The following is a 22,569-nucleotide window of genomic DNA, read 5'->3' as shown; positions in this document are numbered from 1 at the left end:
CTCAAATGAGCTTTTCTTTATAGGACAACAGAACATCTAATGTGAGAGTGTTTAATTATGTCTTTCTCACTCTTCACACCCATTTCCATATCTCTATATAGGTAAACCTAAATCAGAAGGTTGCTAAAACCCTGAACCTAGTATTAAGAAAAACTTTCTATAAAAATATCTAGTCTGACACTGAGTATGACATCCATCAAGTGTGCAATAACTCTTCACTACATGGATGAATAGAGTAATGAGTAGAGTGGGATGGGGGTCGTTCAGTAACATAATGGCCCTAAGAGCAGCACTGAAGTAAATTACTGAATCTACAATGATTCCATTTCTTCTCATATTCTATTTATTTTCAAAAATTATTTCAATTAGTTTATACTCTTTCCTCATTGGCCCATATAGACATACTTCTCACCAGGAATATCATCTTCCAAAATGGAAGACGACATTGCATTAATAAACCCACTTTTCTACATTAAGTTTGCTGACCAAAAGCATTTTCTGTGCCGGATGTTTTCTTTCCCAAATGCATGATGACTTCTACTTCCAGATTCAATCAGAAGTAATAAAAATTTAAGAGAACACACAATTGCTAAATTCAATTTGTGTCTTTCAAAATATGTTTTTTAAAAATTTAGAAATGCAACACATTTTAATTAAAAAATAAAGAAAAATAAAAGACATAACTGACAAAACAGAGATATATATCTGATTTGTTTTCTATTTATTAGTTTATATATGTGTGTGTGTGTATATATATATATATATATATATATATAAAATTTAGATACCAACTGGGGTCAAACATGACTTATGTACTGTATGTCAAATATTATGACTCATAAAAGTTTTGGAGGAAAAAAATTACTATTTTTTAAAGGCTCATCTCCCAGTAAAAATAAAAAGCACTGTAAATTTTGAGCATTTATAGTAATATCTTTGTATTAAACTGTTTCCAATCACTGCAAGAACCTTTGATTTCTGGGTTTGGCTGTGTTAAACTTCAACAAAGCAAACAACCGTCAAAGGAATGCTTAGAGGTTGTGCCAATTAACAAAAATATGTTGATTTTTATATCCAAGTGATAATCACAGCAGAGGCTTGCTGAAATGTTCACCAACATCTGTGTTCTCTTTCTCCTGGGCATACAAACAGATTACATTTCCCTAGTCTTCTGTGTTTAGAAGATTGGGTTATATGATGGATTTCTGTCCAACGAAATGTGTGAGGGAGGATGTACATGACCTTTGGGTCTGCTTGTCAGAAAATCTTCCATGCTCTCTCTATTCCTTTGCCTGCTAACTGGAAAGAAAAGGATCCAGAGGAAGACTCAGAGGCCCTAAAAATAACCAAGTTATACAAGGAAAAGGCCTTGATTCCTGAATGTGGACATGTACCCCATTCCCTGACCATATGGACTATGAGGTGGTTAAAAATTCACTTTTACTGAGCTATGGCAGGAAACCAATAATGGCCACAGTAAGAGCTAATGCATGATATCTCATTCAATGGTCACGACACTCTGTCTTTAATTTTAATTCTAACCCTATTACAACCAAGAACAAACTCAGGCTTTGAGGGATTAAATTAATTGCCTTCAGGTTCTCACCAGATGTCACTTAAGTCTGTACTCGTAAACATAACAGTGTATTATTTCCTAAGGAGAAACATGGAGGATAAGAGGAAGAAGAAGATATGCCTCTGGTTTGGGGTGTTTAAAACTGCAAGGAGCCTACAAATAATGGTAGTTGCCGGTAACTGAAGCAGGTGATTTCCCGGTTTGGGTATATGTGGGAAAGAGAATGCAGTTAGGAGGCTTTGGAACCGAGAATTACCGCACGTGACCTGCCTCTAAAGTAAAGTGATCTGATAATTAAATCTGCTCTAAGCTTATGCTGCAGTCAGGGAGGGGACAGCACCCCCCTTCCCCAGTTAGGGAGATGGGAAATGGACAAGAACAGGCTGCTCATCAACTCTACCTAAATGACGTTCTACGCCAGTGTGAGAGTTGACCATACTACTGCTCACTACATCTTTTTCCAAACATCAGTTCTCACAAAGAGATTCAACCGTGCTTTTAAAATCTTTTAAAGAAAAAAAATATATATACACATACATATGTACATATATGTATATATATGCATATACATATATATAAACATAATGTATTTATTTTCTGGGAGCATGTGAATAGTAAAAGCAATGAATAAAAGACAAAGAGCTTTCAGGGTCATGAATAACACTGGACCAAACTCTCAATTGCACCCAGTCCCAATAAGTTATTTTCATCTGGTTCATTTGGGAAACACCAAAGCTCAAGGTTTATTTGGGAAGGAATTTCTAATGATGGAAAGATCCTGAAAAGTTCATCTCTATGTTCATCTGTAAAATAACGAAACATCTCTGGAACTATTCCAGTTTTAAATTTCCTATCAACTGGAGAGACAAATGGGCACGATCTATCTATATGTTAAATGCCTTTACTGTATGACCTTATAATTCCAGTCATCAAAATAGAAAAAAATATATATATCATCATGCTTCTGTAAAGATATTCTTTGTAGTATTGTTTTCACTTTAAAGGGTGTTATAGGGTTTAAGTGATATGATACACATAAATAACTTGGGCTTTCAATAAATAGAAGTTTTAAAAATATACATTTTTATTGTTTTCATTATAGTAAAAATAGGGAGATGGTCAAATAAATTAAAGTGTATCCCTGCAACTGAATACTATTCAAAAAAATGAGTTGAATCTATATTACATATTATCAGGTTGATTTCAAGTTGCCAAAAATATTCAAAATGAATTTCTATTTATAGAACTTAATTTGGCATAAAAAATAGTTGGATATATTTTATCATATGGCTGAAATTTATGTTATCACTTCCCTATCCTATGACATTTAGGTTACTTTGCAATTTTCCCTACTTGAAATAAAACTAAAATTAACAAAAAAAAATAGTTGGACATATAGTTTACTCCATATACTTTTGACTGTTTTAATTTCTTACTGCAAGAATTATGTAAGTGAAATATAATTTTTAAAACTAATGTTAAAACTTTTTTTTTTTTAAGATTTTATTATTTATTTGACAGACTGAGATCACAAGTAGGCAGAGAAGCAGGCAGAGAGAGAAGAGGAGAAGCAGGCTCCCTGCTGAGCAGAGAGCCCAATGCAGGGCTCCATCCCAGGACTCTGGGATCATGACCTGAGCCGAAGGCAGAGGCTTTAATCCACTGAGCCACCCAGGCACCCCTAATGTTAAAACGTTTTAAAGCTATGTTAGAACTGCCTTATTTCCAAGGCCTGAAGCTCATCTTTCTTTAACTAGGCATACTTAATTTCCAAAGAGCCACTTGGGTTTTTCAAGGAATACTCATTCTGAGGCCTTATTTTTTGCAGAAGGAGCACATAACAAAGAACTGAGTATTGAATATATGTCTTCCTAAACTAACATTAGTTATTTCTAAGTTCTTACAGTTCACTAGAAACTGCTCCACAAAATATGGAAAATAAGATACCAACTCTGAATCTCTCTATAGCACAACACAGTTGTCAGAGGGACCAATACTTCCTAGAAAGTCCTAACTCATGCCTTTTTTGGGCCATTGTGCCAAGAATCCTATGAAAATACTATTTTTTTAAAGATTTTATTTATTTAGTTTACACTGGCAGAGAGAGAGGAAGGGAAGCAGGCTCTCTACTGAGCAGAGAGCCCCATGTGGGGCTCAATCACAAGACCCTGGGATTGTGACCTGAGTCAAAGGCAGAGGCTTTAACCCACTGAGCCACCCAGGCGTCCCGAAAATACTATTTTTAATAACATGTTTTCCAGAATGGGTTGTAACATATTGACTACATTTTAAATTAGGCATATAGTTCTTGGGCATAATATAAATATATATTAAGATTAAAGAATGACTTTAATAAATTTATCCCAAGGAAATAATAGTATTATTCATAATACTGGAAACTAGAAACACTACTAATGTTTTCAGTAAGAGGGGATTAGTTAGATATTATGAGAAATGAAACCATTAAGAGACATATTAATATGTAAAAGAGTTCATGATAGACTACCTCAAGAAAATAGTAAGCGCTATAATATATAGCACAAAAAATGTACATATGTATATATACATATGACTCTGTATATGGGAAAATATTCATTATCAAAGACATGAACTTGGAAAAATATACACACATAAAAAATAAGTAATATGTTTCAATAGGGAGAATTTGTTTTATTACTTAGGTATATTTCTACTGGTTTCTAAAATAAATAATTAATATGCTATAAAAATCAAAAGTAATCAAAAATAAGTCCCAGGATGTAATGAATTTGTTGTTTGGAAGGAAAAAGAAAGCTTTCAAGAATCGTAAGAGAAATATTAATTTGCTTATTTCAATCCTTAATGTCTTACCTGAGAATGAAAAGTTATAAACACACACACACACACACACATGCAGTCATAACATATATAAATGTGTGTCTGTATGTTTATCTGAAATTTCACCTGGAAGACTTGTGAAATGCAAAATAGTTGCAAAATAGTTTGACTATTTCAACCATTTACTTAAATAGAAATAACCTGCTATGACATGTAAATAGATAAACTTTCTGGACATAACAAAGAAAGTCCAGAATAAGCTTAGTATTAAGTTAGGAATAAAAGAATTATAACTGAGATACAGAGAATGTTAAAGCAAAGAAATCTTCTATCTCTAGTTAGACCTTACATACCACACCTCCTGACTAATCCATCCAAATCATCTTTATAAGGAAACACTTAGTTATCAAGACTAGAAGAATCATTTCTATTAAAGAAGTGTACACTATAATCCAGGAACAGTGCTAGTTCCTTACATCTTTAACCATAATGGTTAATGACTCATCTAAAAAAATTTAAAATGATATTTCCTGGATAAGAACACAAGCAAATCCCTTTATACATTATGTTAACATAAAATGAAATAAAAATCTGAAAATGTCTAATCAATGGAAGAAACACACAAGAACCCACATGGGGGTGTTAACAGAGAGGGAATCATTATACTAAACAGATGTTGCCTATGCACTTTTTTCTCCCTCCAAAATTCCTGAGATGAATGTTCTTTTCTTCATTTACTAGAAAGCATGTCAGCTTAGCATTGCTGTTTTCACAGGAAATAGCAGTCCATTGTATTAATCATGACAATCATCAAACCTGAAAGAGGACTGTCCAGAAAGTGGACACTCTCCCAACTCCTAAAAAATATGTGACAAGTTAGGAACACTCTGGGACAAACAAACGATGTCAGCTCTGAAATAAGCTGCTTCCCATTGCCTTTTATTAAAAACAAAACAAAACAAAACAAAACAAAACAAAACCTTAATCAATTACATATGAGATAAACTTTAACTTGAAAAGTGAAAATTAGCCGTAAGTATTGATATAGTGAAAAACCCATTACTAGTAATAAATCAATAATTTATTGTCTTATCCTAGAATAGAAATTATATACACACATGCACATACAAATGTTAAGTGCCGGGCGCCTGGGTGGCTCAGTCGGTTAAGCCGCTGCCTTCGGCTCAGGTCATGATCTCAGAGGCCTGGGATGGAGTCCCGCATCGGGCTCCCTGCTCTGCAGGGGTCCTGCTTCCCTTCCTCTCTCTCTGCCTGCCTCTCTGCCTACTTGTGATCTCTCTCTGTCAAATAAATAAATAAAATCTTTAAAAAAAAAAAAACCCTCATTCAAATGTTAAGTGCCTATAACACACACACACACATACACACACAGAGTGTGTCTATGTAGATAAATGAAACAAATCTAACAGCTAGGCATTTTTAAAGTTATTATTGGTTTTTATTATTATTATTGATACAGTAATAATGCTAATATAATGAGAATAAAATTCTATAATGCCAAGGAACCAAATCTATATTTAGAAAAGAATTTCAGTATGTAGTTCAATACTTTCTAAAACTGTACATTTAATATTGTTTTATCTCCCCTTCAAATGCCAATTCCTCGGCCCATTTCCAATTTGGGGAAAAGAAGAAGAAAACTCAGTAAAGTTAATATGTAGAAATAGAAATGTAAAGATTTCTGATACATCATCATATGCTTATTTTTTTGTGATGAAAACAAGAAAATTATCATGTGAAAAAAAAAGTTAAATTATAACCTCCATGACCCCCAAATATAATGATAATATAAAGTTAATAAGTTTCTGAGTAGTAACTGAATTTTCCAAAAAGGGATTTTTACAGACACCTGGATGGTGCGGTGGTTTGAGCATCTGGCTCTTGGTTTGGCTCAGGTGAGCATCTCAGGGTCATGATCTTAGTATCTTGAGACTGAATCCCACCCCCCAGCCATCCCACACCCCCACCCCTACTTCAGCTCCAGGCTCAGATACTCTCTCTCCCTCTCCCTCTATGCCTCCCTCCCTCCTCCCCCACTCCTAAACACATGTATTCTCTCTCTCTCTCCAAAATAAATAAATCTTAAAAATAAGTAAAATTTAAGTAAATTTCTCTTTTCTTTCATTGGCTCACCAACAAAGTTTTGACTTTTCTTTTCATTCTTTTCTTTTCTCTTTTTTTCTTTCTTTCTTTTTCTTTTCTTTTCTTTCCTTCTTTCCTTCCTTCCCTCCTTTTTCCCCCCTTCCTTCTTTCTATATTATTCTCAACTTTTGAAGTCTGAGATAATGACAAAAAACTATTTTCTGACCCTTACATTTTATTTTATCTTCTCCACTGACTATTAGGAAATAAAAGTAAATCAATCAATAAAAGTAAATCAGTAAATAAAAGCGAATCATTAATTAGGTCTTCGAATCACTCCACAGTTAAGGAAACTAAGAGTAATCCAATTTAGGTTCTTTTCTCTCACTGCAACAAATCACATTTGAGATCAACATTTCCTCATGATCATTTAATTAATGTCCTCAATCGAACAGAATTCAGCAGGAATTCTTAATGTACCTTTTTAAATAGAATCCTAACTTCATTAAAATGCAGGAATTCCTATCATCATTTACCGATTCTTTCTGTTTCTCAGACATTTTATATTCTTTTTTCCCTTTATGATTTATTTCTTCTCAAAATAGCACAACAGGGCTATGTGACAGTCAAACAGGTAATAGAACAAGCCACACTGCGACATCTTATTATCAGAAGTGGGGTCACTCAGATATTAACTTATTTAACCCATTCTTATAGTGTTGTGGGATTAGGGGATCAGTCTCATGCTTGGGTACTTTATTGAATAGCTGGCCAGGAGACCTGCTCCAGATATTATGAAAAATTCTTCCCTGCAGGAGGGAAATGAATGTGTTACACCATAACTCCAGCAATGCCTTCTATTTTGCCCTCTGTGTTTCGAATTGCAAAATCCGTTGGCATTTTCCCTTTCATTTGTCACTTGGCTATAGAAGGCAAGAGATTTCCTGGAGCACATTCCACTGCATGGTTGACAATATCAATTCTGCATTAGATACATTAGCAGGCAAAGAGAAAGAGAGAAGAAACCAAATTGGGTATAAATAATTAAATTTGTAAAAGGTCAGTGTGCAAGTAGCAGGAAGGACGAAGGCTGAGGAAGTTATGGGGTTTTGATGTTCAGCCACAGAGGTATTAAAATATGAATATTATCTGCTGACATAGCTAACAAAAGAAATGAGCAACAAAATTGGCCCAACTTGTCACTGAAGATCCTGGAGCGTGTTGATAACCAAGTGGTGGCCTGTTAATTGTGTTTAAAGGGGAAGAAGAGCTAAGTGACACAAACCATGCATTCCTATGCTCTACAGTAAAGCCGGATTGGGACATCTAAACCATCCATGTTGTAAAATTAAATCAATGTGGTATGTGGGTTTTAACAACTTTGACTCAAATTTTAGTGGCATCAATTTGGAAAAACTTCATTTGGTTTGACATAAACAAAAACCAGATCTTAGAATTAAAAGGTAGGGGGAGGGAAAAAAAGGAACCGAGTTTGAAAATAGGAAATTTATTTTTCCCATTGACCACACCAATATATTTAGAAAGCTCATGTACACACATGAGCCCGTGTATGTGTACATTGGCACGTACATTCACACAGTATTTTATCTCTATAGTGAGCCCGAGCTACAGCCGGTGATCTACAACTGTTTGCTTCATATCAACAACATGCTGTGGCCCATCTTTCCAAGTTGTCACATTGCCATTTCATTCTTTTTTGTTTTACCTCTACTTGTCAGCATAGTACTTCACTATACATTGTAAATTTAAAAAAAAAAATTTAAAAACCACTTTTTAAAATTGAGAGACCTTTGAGTTGTTCTACCAGATTTTTATACTGCTAACAATGTTGCAGTGAATGTCTTTGTACAAGTATCTGTACGCATATATGCTATTATTTCTGTGGGACAGAGTCCTATACATAAGAGTGTGTGTTCAATAGGTAGTGCATGTTTTAACTTTTACTCCAAAGTGCAAAATCACCCTCCAATAAGATTTTACACCTGGCAGAGATCATATAAAATATTTTATTTCATTTAATTTTGTTTATTAATGTATTAGAATCCCTGCTTCATTCTGCAGAGGATTTGGGAAAGCTTAGAAGCTAGATTGATGCAGGGTAGAAAAAGACAGTGGCTTAGTTAGTGAGGTAGTGACATTTCTGTCATGTTGCGTTATGAAAAAGCAATCTTGATGCTGACAGTTTTATGTTTTTACTATCTTAATACAGGTGTTTGTAAGGTCCTCTCCACATACTCTTGGATACTCTATAACACTCTCATCTTAAGGAAGTAAACAATGCCATCTATTTCTCTGCTTCTAAAGCTCTTCCTGCTTAATTGTCCATCTGCAAATTAAAGCGTATATTTTCACATACACCCAATTTACAGGTTAATAACGCACAGAGTCAAAATTGATGAATTTTGACATTTGCAAGTTAATACAGATGTTCAAGAGTCAGATATGTACAAAATTAAAAAAAAAAAACCACACTTACTTTAATTACATTGCATAAGAATCCAAAGGCTTTATGCAAAATCAACTGCAAACACTTAAAGCAATAGGATTAAAAAGCATAGTTCTTGATCAATATTCAGGACTTGTTGTACAATGATCAGTAAGTGCTAAAAGAAACAGAATTTGTGATGCACCTGAATAAAGTGAGAGAGAATACCATGGTCCAGAAATCTGACATAACCTTGAAATAATTATTAACAATCCATGATAGACCAGGCAGGATTCTACAAAGAGACCCAGCGAAGAAACTGAAGCTATCATGATTTCTCTAGTCTTTCTAGCTGCTTAAAATGTCACATTTATCTGTGGACTCTGTGTTAAGACTTTGACTGAGGGTGAGAATTACCGAAGAAGTTTTAAAAATTGGGCTGTCTTCCTTCATTATCCATGAAAGCTCTGCCAACTGGTATGATCAATGGGAAATACAAAAGACTCCTAAATTTGCTGGATATCCTCTTTCACAAAACATCATACCTTCTAACAGTCTAACTTCTGCATGTGACTTCCAGATTATCTTTCACATTAGCCTACCTGTGTCTATGTTCTTTTTCACTGCCTTAGATTATTAAGAAGAGAGCTCGTGGATGGAGTGTTTCGTCATCTGCCTGGTTTGGAAACACTTGTACAGGGAGAGGTGATATCAAAATGACAGGAAACAAATGAAAGAATGAATTCTGCTCTTTTAAAATATGGTGCTATTTCTTTCCTCTGGTTCTTTGTTAGAGGGTTCTGATTTTGTCTGTGAGTTTCCAATTGTCTGTCTGAGAAGAGATATATGGCACATGGATCAAAGCTCTGGTTTTTAAAAATATTTTATACTCTGGAATAAAAAAAGAACAGGCTACTTCTCAAAGTCATTACTACACCTCATACATTTAGAAGACAAATTAGTGCTGAAAACAGGTATTGGAGGGCAGTTGAAGTGAAGGGAGAGAACTTTGAACACATGTATGGGAATAATATTCTCTTTGTATTTGTCCATTGTTAATGTACTCCCAAATCCAACAATCCAGCCACAGAACAGATAGTACACAAAAAGGATTTAACACTACTAGTAGCTTCAGAATAGAGAATTAAACTGATTCAGTATATATCCCCAGGAATTTCAGCAGAATCTGCCACAAACACCACACACACACACACACACACACACAGATGGACACCACACACCTACTCCCCCAAACACCATACACATAAACACCACACACACACACACACACATCCCACATACACATCACACATTCACACATATACTACACACACAAACCACACACACACACAACCACTCACATACCACACAAACACCACACAGTCACAATACCACACACACACAAACAGCACACCCACACACACTCATACACATACCCCACAGAAATACCACACACACCACACACCCACCCATCCCCACATGAACACCACACACACAACCACCACACACAGACACACAGACAGACACACACACATACCACACACACATACAGGCATAGTGGTCTTTGCCAAGAGAGCATGGTAGACCGTAAGTAAGGTATGTTATTAACTAGAAGAGATAAAGCAACTAGCATATTCACTTGTCTATTATAAGACCACCACAGATTCATTTTGTCATTTCTTTAAGACATAGAGAACCCTGATTTTCATTCCATGCTCTGAAAGAGAACAGATTGGCTTTTTGACAGGGAAGAAGTCATAAATAGAGAGCTTCCATGAAAAAAAAAAAAGGCCTATCTCTAGTTTCTAGAAATAAATATTAAGAAAAAGAGTGATTATTAAAAACATAAAACTCAAAGTGTTACAAGTACAGCCTTTGTATCCAAAGTGTTACTGTTTCTTAAGAGTAATAAAACAGTAGAATTGAATCTCAATTATTGGCATATGGTTTATCTAATTTGGAGTTTCTGTGATGGATCTTAAAACATATATAGCCTTCTATTTTACCATTAACTAAGCTCTGGGTTATCTTTGAATTATTTGGCATGTATTCAAAAAACATTAACCTAAGTAGAATATAACTCTATATACTGCAAAACTAATTATAAGTCATTTGGACCTGTTTTGTGACCCTGTTTTTCTCTGTTAATTTCCCTGATCAAGTCAAAAACAGATTCTAAACCAATGGCTTCCAGATTGCTATCTATGTATGTATCTTTTCTGTCAGAATTTTCTTCCCAATTAGTTTTACAACAAGCATGAACACCACTAAATCTTTTTGAAAAGAACAGACACGTAAAAAATTGTAGTCTTGGGGCACCTGGCTGGCTCAGTCGGTTAAGCATCTGCCTCTTACTTTTAGCTCAGTTTATGATCTCAGGGTAGTGAGACTAAGCCCTGCATGGGGCTCTGTGCTGAGCGGAGTCTGCTTGAGATCCTCTCTGCCTCTCTCCCTCTGCCCCTCCCTATTCATGCGCTCGAGCTCTCTAAAATAAATACATAAATAAAATCTTTTTTAAAAACCTAGACTTGCTTTTATTTGATAGCAGTGATAAAAAGACCAAGGTTTCTCAAATCTACCGTGAAGTAATTTACATTCAACCTGGTTGTCCAGGGCCAATGAATTAACCAGGCATGAATTTCCTTATTGGTAATGATAGATTTGCCTTACTTGGTCCCTAACGATTCTTATATGCTTTTGTAAAAAAAAGTCAGAAGTCGCTTAGGAAAAAATGCACATGAAGATAAAATAACTTACTGTTCATCCTTTATATGTAAAAATATTGCCAAGTTAAATGTTATTCCACTTTTAATATTACTCATTTGATAATAATATAATAATTATCATTTCTTGAAAATAAACTATGTCAGCATCTGACTCTCAAATAGCTTAAAAATGTTTTTTTGTTCTTGTTCCTGTTTTTTGTTTTTTGTTCTTACAATTTCTAATATGAGATTGTCCTATACACACACACACACACACACACACATATAGGATCTAGTCTAAGAAACTACACAATCAGTTTACAAACTGTAAAGACTACATTAAGGTGATGGATGTTCCTATCAGTTGTAGTTTTACCTTCAACATTCTTTTGCCTACAGACTTCCTCTCGATAGAAACTATTCACATACAACCATGATGAGGAGTGGATAGGTGAAGGCAGGGTACTCTATTTTGCTATTAAAGATAATAGTTTCTATTTACCCAGTACTTTTGAGCTTTTTGTGAAGCATCTTCACAACCATTACGTGATTTCTTTTTTTTTTTTAAAGATTTTATTTTATTTATTTGACAGAGATCACAAGTACGCAGAGGCAGGCAGAAAGAGAAGGGGAACCAGGATCCCCACCGAGCAGAGAGCCCGACGTGGGGCTTGATCCCTAGATCCGAGGATCATGACCTGAGCTGAAGGCAGAGGCTTTAACCCACTGAGCCACCCAGGTGCCCCTCATTACGTCATTTCAATCTTAAAAACAAAATAAAACAAAAGCAAAATAAAACAAACATCCAGGAAGTTGAGATTAAGAGCCACAGTTTTTCTAGTATAGTATGTACAACATAAATGAACCCCAGTGGGTTCTCAAAATTATTTGGGCACTGAGCTCCATTGCTGTTTTAATGTAAGATATGTTGAAGTTTTAGTTTTTGATTTGGCGTTAAATAAATAATGTTATCCCCTATTAGCCTACTTATTAGTTTATGACATTTTTAAAATAGTGAGATGATAACGCACCATTTAATTTATTTTGGTTATAGGTGAGGTGGGGGAAAAAGATTAAACAGGTAAACAAATAAAGAGGGAGATGTTGAGTGGATAGCTCCAGAGCATTTTTCCCCTGACAAAAGGGTCCCGAGGACTGAGAAAGCTTGAAAATCCTGTAATCAATGAAAATAAGGTGATATGGAAAATATGTATGTTCTCCAAGTGTAATTTCTTTAAAGTAAGTGTCAACTAGCTATCATTAAAACAGTTTTTAAATCTAACTTTATTTTTTTATTAAAAAATAGGCGATATTGAATATAGACAAATTATTCTGGCTCCTCAGAAAATAGTATTTCAGAGTTTAAAATTGTATTATTAAGATTACTTACTAATATAAATTTATGTATTATAGTATACTTATGGGTTTTTTTTTAAAGATTTTATTTATTTATTTGACAGAGAGAGATCACAAGCAGGCAGAGAGGCAGGCAGAGAGAGAGGAGGAAGCAGGCTCCCTGCTGAGCAGAGAGCTCGATGCGGGCCTCGATCCCAGGACCCTGAGATCATGACCTGAGCCGAAGGCAGCAGCTTAACCCACTGAGCCACCCAGGTGCCCTATACTTATGGTTTATAACCCTTGAGATCTGAAGATACCATGCTATAGAAACTTTTTTTCAAATAAATGGGAATAGTGATGATTACCGAATATTTAGATAAAGTCTTGTGTAGAAAGTATCTCATAAATTATTTTATTTTTTGATTGTATATTATTGAAGCTCTATTTGCCACTCTTAGAAGGAGATAGGTTTTTGTATTTTGTTTTTGTTTTGTTCTTAATAAAAAAAAAAATACTATAGAAAGTGTTGGGGAAGAAAAGTTCTCCTTAAACCCTTCTTGATTCTTTAGCTGGTCTAATAATCAAATCAACATTAGACAATTTAACAAGAGAAAAACAAATTAATTATGTACGCATGGGCCCTTAAGAATATGAATCCCAAAGACAAATTTAGCATTGAGGTTTCTATGTCATCCTGAGCTAAGGAATGGGATAGGGGCCTGGGGCTTCAAAGGGGATGAGGGTAATCCACAGGACAGTAAGAAGAGCAAGTGTTTGGTGATTAGATGTTTGCCCTGCCCTACAGGTAGGTTGTTCAGGTAAAAGGTATCTTTAATAATAGTTCTCTTCTGAGCCAGGCCCCTTATCTAAGTTCGTTTATTTACTTACTACTTTTTTATTTTATTAAAGATATATTTATTTATTTGAGGGGTTGCAGAGAGAGAGGAAGAGAGGAAATATCTCAAGCAGACTCCCCATTGAACACAGAGCCCAGCACGAGGCTGGATCTTACAACCCTGAGATCATGACCTGAGCCAAAATCAAGAGTCAGTTGCCTAATGGAATGAACCACCCAGGCAACCCCATTATGTAGCTTCTTTCAGGTATTTAAGGGAGAAATAATTTTTTTTTAATCTGCTGGGTCTTGATTATCTTTTGTTGAAAATAATCCACATGCCAAAGTGGTATATTTGGGTATCAAATACTTTGCCTCCTCTCCCCTACCAAAAGCAAGTTTCTTGAAAAGGAAGCCTCAACGCTATGTCTTTAACTGCTAAACTCTGATTCTGTCCCTTCCTTTCCTTTTCCTAACATTTCGAGGCTTAACACATAACCAGATGGATGAGGAGGGAAAAAATGCTATAATGGTGAAAAATATTATCCCTTCCTCCAAAACCATTCAGACCATCAGTTAACAGAGTTCACAAGGATGGGCAGTAAATAAAACTGGAGATTTTTTCCTGCACTGCATGGGATGAGCTCACATTGATTAATTTTTGAGAAGTTAAAACTCATTAGTATTCTCTGTGCTGGCTTTGATTCTAGATGTGTTCAGTATACCTGATGCATCTATTATGTGATGTGAGCAGGGGGAGCTAAAAGGGACATGCAGTGACTACAGATCTTGTTAAAACTGTTCATGAGGAACACAGGCTGTGGGAAAAAGGTATTAAACTATCCTGGATAACACTGTCCACATATTTGGTGATGTAACTAGAGCTCTCAATGGGCCCACTGGTGTGGAGATGCTGTTCCACCTTCCTTGGACAGGTAAAGGGACAGAAGCACCTAGTTATAAACTACAGATAGAAACAAAATTCCAGGGTCAGCATTCTAACAGCTTTTATTTTGGTTTCCATCAATGTAAATTTCATATGTAAACGAGTGTAGCTCATTTTAATGAAGTGTATACTTTAAATGTATTAAAATGAATTATTCAAGGACACAGCAGGAAAGCAATAGATGTACCCATCTGAGGGGGGTCATGCTTAGTTTCACTTGATGAATGTTTGTTTTGTTGCTTTGAAAAATTAATGCAATGAAATATTTAAAATGAATAAGGAGGTTTTAAATTGACTTGAGAAAAAGACTTCTTTCCTTTCGATTTTTTTTTTTTTGATGTGCCATTGGCATTAAATAGGATAGTATTAACATAGTTTGTCTTGATGTGCTAGGAAAGTTATAAGGAATATTTATTAAGTGTAGATGTACGAGTACCCATTGTGCATTTAAAGACAACTTTTGAAGTGTGGAAATTTCAAGCATACCCTGTCACTCAAATAACTCAAAAAAGTAAGTCTTGACAGTTTAGAAACTGTTTATTCGTTTGAGAAAGATAGAGGATTACAGGATATGTGAATGGCTTCAACCATCTCTGCTTGAAATTTCTTCAGTGATCTTCTAATCTTGGAACATAAGTTAGCATTAAGTCAACTCCATTTATAGGTAGTTGAAAGGCATTCACCATTATTTCCTTAATGGGGATTGGCTTCTCTCACTGGTAAATCAATGGCATTGCTTAAGAAGAAAAAAAAATGCCTGTGAAATATTTGCAAAAGACTTAAAGAAGCTATAGAAAAAGACAATAATAAGGTCCCCAGCTTTAAGGATCATACCATCCAATGTGATTAGAAAAAGAAAAAACAAAACAAAACAGAGGATACACATCATGACAATTGATGACTTAACAAAAACCTGTATTTAACAAATTATGGCTTCAAAGACCCAGATGATGAACTACTCAAGTGCATAGAGGCACAAAGAATTCCACTGTTGCAACAATATTTGACAGCACTTGGTTAGTATAGCACAGACACTGGTTTGCATCTCTATGTCATTTGTGCAGCTAAGGCGAGGGTTCTGTAAAATTTTAAGTTTCTTTTAATGGTTTAGTATAAAGTATACCATGTAATCAGCAAGCAAATGTTAGCATATCTCAAATTTCAGGGGACTACTTCATGTTCCATGTCTGTATATGTTATAGAATTTTTCTTGGCAATGTGATAAGAGACAAAATTGATTTCTCAACAATCTTAACATTTTCCTCCCTTCCTCCTTTCTTCCATTGTTCCTTTCTCCCTCCTCTCTCCCTCTCTCTCTCTTTCTTTGTTCTACCTCCAAATGAGATGCAAAATCTAAAACCCTACTTAGATTCCCCATACACCTAACCAGATTTATTCTGAAAATTTTCATTTTCACCATATGTTGCCTCCCACCCAGCAATAAACACACTGTTTGACATCTCTCTTTTTAGAAATAAATATTCTGCCTAAGACCTTGCAGAAGACTTAAGTAGCATGAACTATTTAGCCCTGAAAGTTTAGACTTTCTTCACATTTTCAATAATCCCTTTGGGCAACCAGCCAAACTGGATGGAGATAAAGCATGGCACAATAGAAACATTTACTTGAGGGTCAAAAGATTTTACTTATATTCTAGCTGTATGGCCTTAGCCAAATCACTGTAACTTTTGTGGATTTTATCAACGATAAGGTGTTTGGTAATATTGTTCTAAATCATTCTGCCCTAGAGAATAAAATCCAATCTTTTTTTTTTTAAAGATTTTATTTATTTGTTTGATAGAAAGAGAGAGAGCACACACGCACAAGTAGGAAGAGCAGCAGACTGAGGGAGAAGCAGGTTGAGCAAGGAGCCCAATGCGGGGCTCAATCCCAGGACCCTGGAATCATGACCTGAGCCGAAGGCAGACACTTAACAACTGAGCCACCCAGGCTCCTCAAAATCCAATCTTTAATGTGCATGCTTCATCACATCTGATGTCTATCCTGCCTCTCCAATTTCATCTCTAGTTCTCATACCACAGATATTCAATGCTCCAGTCTTGCTAAAATTTTCCCACTTGCCAATTTCGCATGCCATTTCATAATTTCAAGTTCCCTCCTTATGGAATTATCTTCTCAAACCTTGACCCCTTCTTAAGGTAGAAAATTTTGCTTACCTTTTTAGAGCCAGTCATATGTGAAGACTTCCTTAGGTTTCCATAGTGCATTGGTCATCTTTCTCCCTTTTACTATCATAGTCTATTCATATAAATTTCCTACCACCGTGCAATTGACTAGTACAGGGACTGTGTTTTATTCAAATGAAGCTGGCATATAGTAGGTGCTAAGTGTAATTTAATTATTTTCTATAGAACTCTATTAATTTCTATTGAATTAATTACTTGACGAAGCAGTAGATCAGCCCAATATCTTTTCCTGCTAATAATACATAAAATGCAGAATTATAATGAACCTTCACAGGTCACCTCTTTGTCTCCCTTATTACCTCCTGCCCCCAGTTTATAAAGGAGAAAGATGAGTCCAAGAGACTTAAAGAAATGTAACCATGATTATATAACTTTCTTTTTTTTTTTTTTAAAGATTTTATTTATTTATTTGACAGACAGAGATCACAAGTAGGCAGAGAGGCAGGCATAGAGACAGGCAGAGAGAGAGAGAGAGAGGAGTTAGCAGGCTCCCCGCAGAGCAGAGAGGACCTTGGGATCATGACCTGAGCTGAAGGCAGAGGCTTTAACCCACTGAGCCATCCAGGCACCCCTGATTATATAACTTTCTAATGATGTATCATGGTTTAGAATCTAATTCCACTACCATTTATCTATTAATTAATTCAAAAAACATTTGCTAAGCTTATACTAGTTATACAGTTTTAGGTTAGCAATATAGTAGCAAATAAAACTGGAAAGCTTACTTGATCTCATAGAGTTGATGCTCTGGTGCAGGGAGATGGGAACTAATTCATAACAAATCAGCCAGAGATGCAATTATATGATGACAATGATATAAGAATAAATAAGACACACTATTTTATCTTGCCTGTCAAGTATGCAGTTAGCCAGAAAAATACAACAATATATTTTAAATGGGTGCTCAGCCTTAAGGTTTACAGAGATGGATCATGCCTCTGATGTGCTTCCAAGATAGAATATGAATTTCATGGGGATCCAAGCTCCCAACTTCTGTGAGAGCTCACATACTCATTTATCTTCTTTTTTCCCCCCTTCTCCCAGGAAATCCTGGATTGCTGACAAGCACTTAAAAATCATGGCAAAAGAAAGAAAGAATACCAGCAAGTGCTACTTTGTTCACTACCCTTCTTCTGTCCTTTCCTCATCCCCACCAGACAACAGCTCAAATGATGGAAGAGGCAAGAAGAGAAATATTCTCTATGTTAACACACGTGCAGCCTGGAGAATCCAATGGGGTCCAATAATAACAGAATTAAAAATGTCAACAAACAGCCTACAGCCTCAAGTGAATAGTATTCATGAGTTGAGAATGGGAAACATAGAGTTATACTGACATAACACGTATGCTTTTTAAAGGGAGCCCTTTGAGAAAGCACATGAATTTAATAGATTCTTTTTTCTTCCTCCCCTTTAGCAATGTTGTTTGCTCTATGCCTTGCTTGTTATCACATGTGGGTGGCTACATACCAGGCACATGGCCATGTGCACACACACATAATGAATCTTCTAAACTAAAGGGTTTCAGGGCAGTCAAAAAAATGTCCTAAGGACAGGCAGTGCTCCCTCAGCTAATGATTCCCTTGGGGTCTCAAATTGTTACAAAGTCCTGTGCCTGCAAATCCATTTGCATCTATGACTCAAGATCCAGATCAAGTGGTTTTAAGATGCTTTTCCATGGGAAAAGCCAAGAGAGAGCCAGGAAGAGTTACCTTGGTGGGACCAGTCTATCAACAACAGTCGAGGGTTCAATGGGATTCCCCAGTCCCTTAAAAATAGAATACATTTCTAAATATACATCATTTATACTAAATATACATTTTATATATATTAGAATATATTTCTAAAATAAGATAAGTCATCCTTATCCATCTTAAATGAGAGAAGATGCAGCTTGGAGAAATGAATGCCATATACAATCACTTTCTTAGAAACTGAAAATGTGACATGCTCTTTTATTATTCAGTCACTAATGACTAATTCAACATATATTAAATCAACACCAATTATTTTCCAATAATATTCAGATTATTAGTATGCAGCAGTGAAAACAAAAATAAACTGAAAAAGAGTCTTGACTCCTTTCCCACCCCAAAACTAACATTCTAGGCTAAATTAAATAACTCATGGGGTTTATTTTTTAATTTTTTTTTGCTTTTGCTTCCAGGAAGCTCAATTATAGTTCATTTCAGATCATGACTTAAATATCATCTCCATGTTTTAAAGAAAGCTAAATATCACTCCTTACTAATGATTATGACTACTTAATATGTTTTTCTTTGGTGTCATTTATCCATATATTCTATTTTCCATATTCTAAATAAAGTCAAATATGTTTTTGTTAAATTTGGAAGTTGATGGGGTATAATGGTAATTTAATTAAAGAGCAAATGATCCAGGAGAAAAATGTATTTTTGCTTCCTCATTTCCTGTTTCACTTGGCCAGAGTGATTCTGATGTCAAATCTTAGCTGGTATCAAATCCTGGCCTGGCCACTCATTATGTGTTTGAGGCAAATATCAGATTCTCTGAAATCCAGCTTTCAATTAGAAATGACAGAAATTAAGGTGCAGATTTTTGTAGGGACAAAATGTAATGTTCCAAAAGCACTAAGAAAAGTATTTGGCATAATTAGTGTTTTATAGATGTTAGTTCTGTTTCTTTCCACCTTCCTGTGTTTCAATTTAGTGAGCAATAGTTCCTACCAAAGGGGGGTGGTAAACATGCAGTGGTGCTCACGTATAGCAAGCCCAAGTCGGTTTCCTACGAGGACTATTATAGCCTTTGGGGATGCTGAAGGTAATATACGAGGATAAGATAAAATAAATGTACAATATATTGAGTCCCTACACCCATCATTTAAAGCAGTGGCTCACCTGTGCTTGTCTATAATTATGAAAACACTATTTAAATGGTCTTAAACTAAGGATATATTGCATATATGTTATATTCACTGACCACTTACAATGAGCCAGCAGCCATGAGTTTTACCTGACTCTAGCTCATTGGATTTGCAGGAGAAACCTCTGGAGTAGGCATTATTATTCCCATGATGCAAAGAAGTGACTTTGCCCCCGGTCACACAGCTGGATATGTGGCGGCACCAGGATCCAAATCCGTGGTTGAATGTCAGTACCTACTTTCTTACTCACTACCTGGTACCACGTATAACTGAGGCAACATTATTGAGACTGGGTTTGTTCAGCCTCTGGACAATAAATATCCTGTTTGGGTTGGTTTCCAATTAAAGCAGAAGAAACACAAGTGCAGATGCCATCATGTTCAAATTCATACAGGCCTTCCTCAAAGCTAGAATCGGCCCTTCATTTGGAAGTGAGCACAGAGGTCCATTTTGTCCCTTGTTAGAGAATCCTTGCTTCCAGAGTTATAAACCAAAAGCCCACAGATGAGGTTCATTAGGATTGCTAGAAATATTTCAGCAAAATGGATCCTGTTTTAGATAAATGTTTAATATACACTCATTGACAGAACACCCGTAACTCTGGTCTTACCACCCTACAGCATGTTTGGGAGTGTATGTACTATTTATTTATTGTCAGTTTCTAAAGAATTCTTCCACATATGGCACTTTATCGCCATCCTTGGAGATGACAAATTATTGAGAAGCCATGTGTTTTCCCCTTGATCACACTTCACTCAACCAAAATAAGACAAAATAGTTTATTTAATCCTTTCATATATTCCCCCATCATTTAAGAATGAAAATGTTTTCTCCCGGTAATTCTTTTTCAATTGTTTAAAAGAGCATCTTTAAAGGATATAAGAAATAATTTGCCTTCCCAGTGGCAGAAAAGCTTTTCTCAGAGAAAATTTTACAGATAGCATGAGATTCCCTTGGACAATGTTGGAGATACAGAGGGTTCAATGAGCAGCTGGCATCAGCACTGGGCTTAGCACAGTGCCTGGTGCAGACAAGGGACTCCAGAAAGCATTTGCTGGCCCAGTGAGAGAAGTATATACACCCATGTGTCTGGAGAAAGGGGAAGAAGAAAGTCAGTCCTTAAGCAACAACATGCTGGCTGATGTTTTCCTCCCTTATTTCTGATCTCCCTTATTGTAAATCAGCAGAACAATGAAGCCAATGAGGAAGCATAGTCACTTTTATTAACTGTGTTCCCAATGAATAGGGCACTTTCATCTCTGCCAGGGGAAGTAAAGTAAACCAGAAAACAATCAAACAAAAACTGTGAAAGAGGGAGTCTCTAATGCTAACAGGTCCTTTTTTGTATCATATGAAAGATGTTGAGCTCCAAGCCTCACTCTTAGTCAAGAGATTTAGGTTTTGACTGAGCACTTGTGCAGTAAATTACTGGTAGAAGAAGAACCAGTAAAATACTGGTTCTTTCTAGAATTCTTTTATTTAATCTTCAGCAGGTGTCTATACGAACCCCCAGTCAGAAATATTCATGAGACTCTTTGGCTACTTTGAAAGCATTTTCCATTTTTTTTCTTCCTTAATAGATAATAATTCATCTGTTTGCATCTATAATGTTCAGTAAAATCTGTAATATTACTTACCTCATTAATCAGAGTCACCTGAGATTCATTCCAAACACCTTCATTTCCCCAAAAACTAATATGCAATCCCTCACCAGGTCCTGCCTCTTTTACCTCCAAAATGTAATTATAGATGTAATTAACAATATGTAAATATAATTTGAGATATGTCTATATCCACTGCCCCCCAGGCCACCATTAGCTCTTTCCTGCGCACTGCAGCAGATTCTAATGATCACCTCGTTTCACTTTGTTTATCTAGAATCCAGTTACAATGCATGAACCAGCACAATCTCTTAAAGATATATATTTTACTATATGACTTCCCTGCTTCAACTTCCCAGTGCATTTAGAATCCAGTCCTGATCATTAACAAGATCCTGAGGCCCAAAGCTCTGACCCAGCCCCTATGATATAGCCCTGCTCCCTTGCTCCCCATGTGCCAGTGGATCAAATGCCCTTCAACTGCTCAATGACCTCTTGTCTCCTGCCTCAGGGACTTTGTACATGAGCTCTTCATGCCTGGAATGCCCTGTCCCTGCCTCCCACTTGTGGCCTGTCCATGTCCATTTCAGGTCTTGAATTAAATAGTTAACTATAGAAGGCTTTTTCTGGTATCTAAAATTGGTTCTTATTCTCCCTCACTTGTTCTGTTCTTTTCCTTTATAGAATTATTTAAATGAATAATTATACATCTGGGAGGTATTTGATTACTGACTCTCCCATCCGGACATTAACCTTCATGAGTTTGGGGACTGTAACTATTTTGTTTGCCGCCATGTTTCTAGGGCCTTGCACTGCACCTGATTGATAGGCGAGACTCAACACATATTTACTAAGTAAAGGAATAAAACCCAGCATAGACAGAGAATTTCACTCAAGTGATTTCCCTAAATACTACCTTCCTTTTTTTCTGTTTTTTTTTTTTTTTTTTAAATTGTCTTGTCTATTTTAGAAAATAATTTAGGCTGCTAAGAAGGATAGCTAATTTCTATTCCAAAAGTCTTAATGGCAGAATTTAGGACATGCTGAAGTAGGGTGGAGGTAAATAAATGATAGTGAGGAGAAGGATAAATAT

At 35.8% G+C, this 22,569-nt stretch overlaps 1 protein-coding gene across 8 annotated transcripts in view; it reads right to left on the bottom strand.

The window, feature by feature from the left end:
* Positions 1-22,569, bottom strand: part of RBMS3 (RNA binding motif single stranded interacting protein 3) — a 582,541-nt gene that overhangs the window by 198,511 nt on the left and 361,461 nt on the right. The window lies entirely within an intron of this gene.

Source organism: Neovison vison, chromosome 6, assembly GCF_020171115.1.
Source record: "Neovison vison isolate M4711 chromosome 6, ASM_NN_V1, whole genome shotgun sequence".
Taxonomy (NCBI): domain Eukaryota; kingdom Metazoa; phylum Chordata; class Mammalia; order Carnivora; family Mustelidae; genus Neogale; species Neogale vison.
This window is presented reverse-complemented; position numbering and strand designations above follow the sequence as displayed.